This window comes from Felis catus, chromosome D3 (genome assembly GCF_018350175.1).
Source record: "Felis catus isolate Fca126 chromosome D3, F.catus_Fca126_mat1.0, whole genome shotgun sequence".
Taxonomy (NCBI): domain Eukaryota; kingdom Metazoa; phylum Chordata; class Mammalia; order Carnivora; family Felidae; genus Felis; species Felis catus.
In genome coordinates this window covers 32,604,192-32,610,191 of record NC_058379.1, presented here as the reverse complement: position 1 = coordinate 32,610,191, position 6,000 = coordinate 32,604,192, and the positions used below count along the sequence as shown (strand labels likewise).

The 6,000-nt window shown below is 48.0% G+C and overlaps 1 long non-coding RNA gene across 1 annotated transcript in view; it reads right to left on the bottom strand.

Moving 5' to 3' along the window:
- Window positions 1-287: 287 nt before the first annotated feature.
- Window positions 288-6,000, bottom strand: part of LOC102901123 — a 9,126-nt gene continuing 3,413 nt past the window's right edge. Inside the window, exon 2 of the long non-coding RNA XR_441550.5 lies at window positions 288-915. This is a non-coding gene — a long non-coding RNA (uncharacterized LOC102901123). The remainder of the gene's footprint in view (window positions 916-6,000) is intronic.

Sequence of the window (6,000 nt, the reverse complement as noted above, 5' to 3'; positions counted from 1 at the left end):
CCTCTATTCCCTATGCTCTACTTTTCAGCTCTGTGATTTATTTGTTTTATAGCTGGAGGTTCCCACATCTTAATCTCCCTCACCTATTCCACCCACCTCCCCACCCCCTCCCCCTCCCCCTCTGGCAAACACCAGTTTGTTCTCTGTGTGTAAGAAGCGTCTGTTTGGTATTTTGTTGGTTGGTCGGTTGGTCGGTTGGTCACAATTTCGTTTTTATGAAAGCGCCCCCCTTTCTGAATGCTTGGTCATTGAATCCAGATACCTTGTTTAATGAATGCGCTAATTCGTAAAGTGAAAGAGCTTGAAACCCATGCTTTATTTATCGCCCAAGGATAAATCCTCAAGTGTCAAGACTGTGTCCTGCTCACACAACGTCTTGTTGTTCTGGCCCCCGAGCTGCGGCCGGGCTTGGCCCACCCCACCTACAAAGGGTGAGTCTCTCCCAAGAACATTACCAACCCCACAAGTGGGCTGAAGCCCTGGGCCCCCCCCCCCCCCCCCCGAGTCCCAGGACGCACCCGCGGAAGCTGACGCGTGTCGCCCCCTCCCAGGCCAGAGCTCTGGACTCCGTCCGTCCCCTGAGACACTGAAGCATGCCAAGGAGGAGGCGAGGGCAGCTTTCCGATCGGGGCACCTCACCAGACTGGCTCGAAGGAGGATCATTCCCCCAGAGTGGGGGTGGCGCCAGGGCAGCCAAGGCACGGCCGGGCTGGCGCCTGCAGAGGGCGAGTCCCGCCACACGGGGAGAACGGGCCACTGCCCCGGAGGGTGCTGTTCCGAGACCCGTGGTGCTGCAGCCTTGCCTGGGTCCTCCCTGGTGGGCCCGGTGGGTCTGTGTGAGCCGCGGGGAGCTCATAGGCCAGTGGAGACGATGAAACACCCTCCACGAGACTGGCGTTTGCCTGAATACATTCCCTGAAGCAGAATGAACAGATCAAGGGTGATGATCATTTTTCTCATGTTTGTGATACATGTTCTCGAATTACTTTCCAGAAGGATGGAACAATGTACACACCCACCAGGAGGAAGAGTATAAATTCCTATTCTCCTGCACTCTCACCAGGGCTGGTTTTTAAAAAATCTTTGCTAAAGGACAGGAGGCAGAAGGTGGCAACTGCTTCTTTTTTAAATTTATATTCCTTTGAACATTAGTGAGCTTGGACATTTTCTTAAGCATATTCCTCACAAGCCACTCGCTTTGCCATTTCTGAAAACCTTTCATACATGCTTTAAAAAGGGGTGTTTTGGGGACCCCTGGGTGGCTCAGTCGGTTGAGCGTCAGACTTCGGCTCAGCTCATGATCTCGCGGTTCCGGGGTTGGAGCCCCACATCCAGCTCTGTGCTGTCAGCCTGGGGCCTGCTTCGGATCCTCTGTCCCCCTCTCTCTGCCCCTCCTCTGCTGGTACTCTCTCAAAAACAAGTAAACATTAATAAAGGGTACACTTTTAAATACCTTTTGAAGGAAAGCATAAGTGACAGCTATTAAATTATTATTGTAATGATGACAGCTTAACAGAAATGGGAAGAAGGGCTGTCCAGGGAGGCTTGGCAGCCAGCTTATTGATCAGTGCAGGAAGGATGGGGAAAGGGCCCCCAGAGATGCCAAGAAACCTGCATACATGTTAGGAATAAGAAAGTAGCATCTACTTGAATCTTTTTTTTTTTTTTTTTTTGAGAGAGACAGGGAGACAATGAGCAGGGGAGAGGCAGAGAGACTGAGAATCCCAAGCAGGCTTCACACCCAGCGCAAACAAAGCCCCACTTGAGGGGACAATCTCACAACCGACGGTGACATCATGACCTGAGCCGAAATCAACAGTTGGCCACTCAACTGACTGAGCCACCCAGGCATCCCTCTACTTGAAGTTTTAAATGTACCTACCCTGGGGCACCTGGCTGGCTCAGTCAGGAGAGCATGTGACTCTTGATCTCAGGGTCATGAGTTCAAGCTCCATGTTGGGTGTAGAGCCTACTTTAAAAAAAAAAAATGTGCATACCCTAAAAGCCAGCATTCTCATTTCTTGGTGGTATACCCCAGAAAAAAAAAAACAAAAAAAACCCATGCCCACAGCATGCATTTATGAGAGTGTTTACTTAGCACAGCACTGTTTCTACCCATGAACAAATGAAAACAGCTCAATATTCAGCAAGAAGGGACATGTTGAGAAAAAGGCATGGAAGGATTCATGTGGGACAGAGGAACTAGGCAGGAACAGGATCAGAGCTGGTGACAATGGTCTGAGATTTTTCCCTATCGGTAATGGTTTAATAAAATGTTTTCATGAAAATGTCTCCTAATGACAAGGTATTTGCATATGACTTAAAGACTTAAGATTTCATTAAAACCTTTATAGAGACCAGGACACTTTGTAGAAAAAGTCTGGTGCTGGGGCACCTGAGTGGCTCAGTCGATTGAATGTCCAACTCTATTTAGGCTCAGGTCATGATCCCAGGGTCATGGGATCAAGCCCTGCTTAAGATTCTCTTTCCCTCTGCCCCTCTCCCCCACTCCCCCACCAATAAAATTTCAAAAAAAAAAAAAAAGAGTCTAGTGCTGGTTTCTATAGACACATTGTTGTTGATGTTGGCACAACTTGTTGCGAAAAGCAGAGTTCTGCTCTGCCCTCCTGCCCAGTTGGGAGAGGCAAGGACTGTTCACCCTGGAATTAGCCAAAGCACAGGCTTTTTTGGGCACTTTCTTCAGAGAGAAAAATTTGAATCAAAATCAGCAGAAAAGAACATCACCTTTGTTCCTATATTTGAAAGGAAAAGAAACATCCACACCCAGTAATGAGAACAACCAACATGAGTGTCATGACGGCAGGCAGTGGGGGCCGGTGACCCCAGGTTGTTCACAGCCTGCTCACCGAGGGCCAGCCTGGGGCTGCAGGGCTAAGCCATTCGTCTCAGCTGAGCAGCTGGGCACATGGAACCCCACAAAGCAGGTTGATTACGTGAGACTTTCTGGAGAAAAGGTCTATAGCTTTCATCAGCTATTTAAGGGATCTTGAACCCCAAAAGGTTGAGAATCACTGCCTTGGGATGACATGATGTCACAGGCAGGCAGTAACTCAACACTGAGGTTTTCCTGCTACACAAGAAATCATGAAAACCTTAATGCCCATTCCAGAATGTAAAGCACTTTTAATCTAGCTGCAGAAACAGTTGTCCAGACTGAGGGCTCCTCACTCAGACCCACGGCTCTGCCTTCAGACCTGGCATGCAGGACAGATGAATCCTCACCCAGCCAGTTCTGAGTCACCATAGCTAAGCCTCAGGTGGGCTGGGCGGCTTGTCCAGGGTCTCACTCCCAGCAAGTGGCAGAGTTGGGGCACACCCCACAGTGTTCCCGAGAACTGAAGAAGGACCAAGCTCTGGCTTTCTGGACACCCCTTCCATACCAGGGGGCTCAGCAGCCCCTGGGACTTTCAAGTGTGAATTGGCCGACGCCCCATCCATAGCCCTGCCCTCCTCACTAAAAATGTAACTGTCTGATCTTTCCTAATTGTGATTCCTGGTCTCGTTAAAGTGTGCAAAAAATGCTCCCTGGTTTTGTGAAAATTCACCTTGAATCTTTGTTAGCCAGCTCATGAATAAGGCAGAGTTCTCTGTGTTTGTGACTTGGCTTCAAAGGCACTAGAACCTGAGACCTGCACTGGTGGAAATACAGACGCCCTGGGCAGACCTCACGTACAAGCCCCAAATCACACTTTCCTGCCTGTTCCTGAGAGAGGACATCTTTCCATCTGAACTGTGTTCCTGAGATTTACAAAGTCTTCCCTCTGTTCAAATGTGTCCCCTCCCCACACATCCTTCTGTCCCTCTGCTCTGCCCTCCATCCTTCTGAATGACCCACTTTATGTAGAGTGGCCATGTACTTCATGTGCCCATGTCTTTAGATATGCTATTTATGCCCCTTGGATGGGTCTTTGCTTTTTTCTAGACAACTCCATACCGTTAAGATTCCGCTCCCCTCTCTACAATCTTCCCTGCTTTCCTTGAGGGAAAAAATGGATGCTCTCCTCCTTCCTCCTATGGCACCCTGTGTTGTAATTGTCTGTGGACACGTCCGTGCCCTCAGGGTGAGCTCCTAAAGGGAAGGTAGCTTCTTACTCATTTCGAAAGCCCAGCTCCAATGGCAGAAACTGGAATACACAATGCAATTCTACTTGGTTGTAATAAAAAATGAGCAAACTGCTAATTTGCGCAACAACGTGGATGAATTTCACTGACACGATCCAGAGCACATAAAGCCGAGTATAAAAGAGAAGATCCTGTAGGATTCAATCTATCTCAAATTCAAAAGCAGGCAAAACTAATCCGTGGTGATAGAAGCCAAAATAATGTTATTGCTGGGGCGGGGCAAGGAGGGGGTTACTGCCACGAGAGAGCAAGAGGAGCCTACTGGCGTGTTGCAAATATTCTTCATCTTGATCTGAGCGTCTTACAAACATACAAATTCTATGAGTTGTAAAACAAAGAACTGTGCGCTTTACCATATGCATATTATTATGCAATACAATTGTTTTTAATTTTAGAAAAAGGCCACCAGTGCTTTCCATTAATGAAACCAATTAGAAGCCAAAGGGCAAGGCGCTGCTAGTGCAATCCCAAGGGCCAGCATCCCGGAGCCCAAGGCTGGGCAAAGAAAAGCAGAGAATGGGTTGGGGGTGGGGGTGGGGGTGGGGAATAACTCATGTGACACTCAGTAAATGTTTGCTGAGTGGGATAGCAATCATTTACACCTTAGCATAAATAAATATATGGTGTGTGTGTGTGTGTGTGTGTGTGTGTGTGTGTGTGTTTCCAACAGTGAGTTTACTGGGAAGCAATATGGAAATAAGAGAACACTGGGCACTTTGGCTATGAAAAATAGTGGAGTAAACTGAAAGAAATTCTTTGCCTTCCTGAAAGTTCTTCAGAAGATGCCCTGCTTATGTGGTCAATAATCTTAGAGTTAGCCCTTTCCCAGGGCTCAATTTCCTTATCAATGCCATAATAAGACCTTAACACTTTTTAGTGATTGACAGCTGACAATGTATTTCAAAAGTTTATCTCATTTAATCCACATTGCAACCCACTGAGAGTTGGTAAGGAATACAGATGGTCAGGGATTATTAGAAATAAAGAAAGTGAAGCTCATAACAAGAAAAGAAATGCCGAGAAAACTTGCCCACAATCACAGAATCTGAAGGTTGCAAGGCCAGGGTTCTGACCCAGTGTTCATTGTTTTATCCACGTTGTTATTAAAAAAAAACACACACACACACACACAGAAATCAGGTTAGATACCTGCCCAAGTTTCTCTGAGCTTTAAGCATCTATGTTCTCCATAATATAGTCCAGATAAATGAGAAGCAGCTTCTGTATCAGGTATTGACCCTTGGCTGGGAGCTGAACTCCAACTGTCCATCACCTGCATTGCAGTGGCCTTGGTCACCCACACTGATAGAGCCTCTGGCCCAGGCACTGGGCTGGGCCAGGCTTTCCCTTATAGGACTCAATTCTCTCCCAGCCTGAGGAGAGAGAGAGCCCTGTGCCTTTTTACCGATGAGGATCTACAGCCTGAGAGATGTTAGGTGACCTGCCCGCGGTCACGTTGGAATGAGGTAAGGCCAAGCTAGGAAGCTGTGCTCCAGAACAGGAGCTCGGCCAGGACTCTGAGAGGAAGGGGGATGCCCCACCTTGGAGAAGAAGGGAGACCAGGCTGCCGGGAACCCCATAGGCAGCTGCAGGGAACCAGGGAGGTCAGACTCTGGAAGTTGCCCTGAGGAGAACTGCACACAGACTCTATAGGGACTCTCGACAAACAGTGGTTAAAGTCAGCACAAAACATGGGATTTCTCATCTTAGTTGCACTGGAACATAGTAGTTGCTCAATAAAGATGCGTTAAATGGTGTTGAATGAGAAAGGAGCTTAATCGTGTCAGAGCTGGTGGCTGGAAATGTGCTGGAAAGGCACCAGCCAGCACCTGCAACCTGTCACTCACTTTCTTCTCT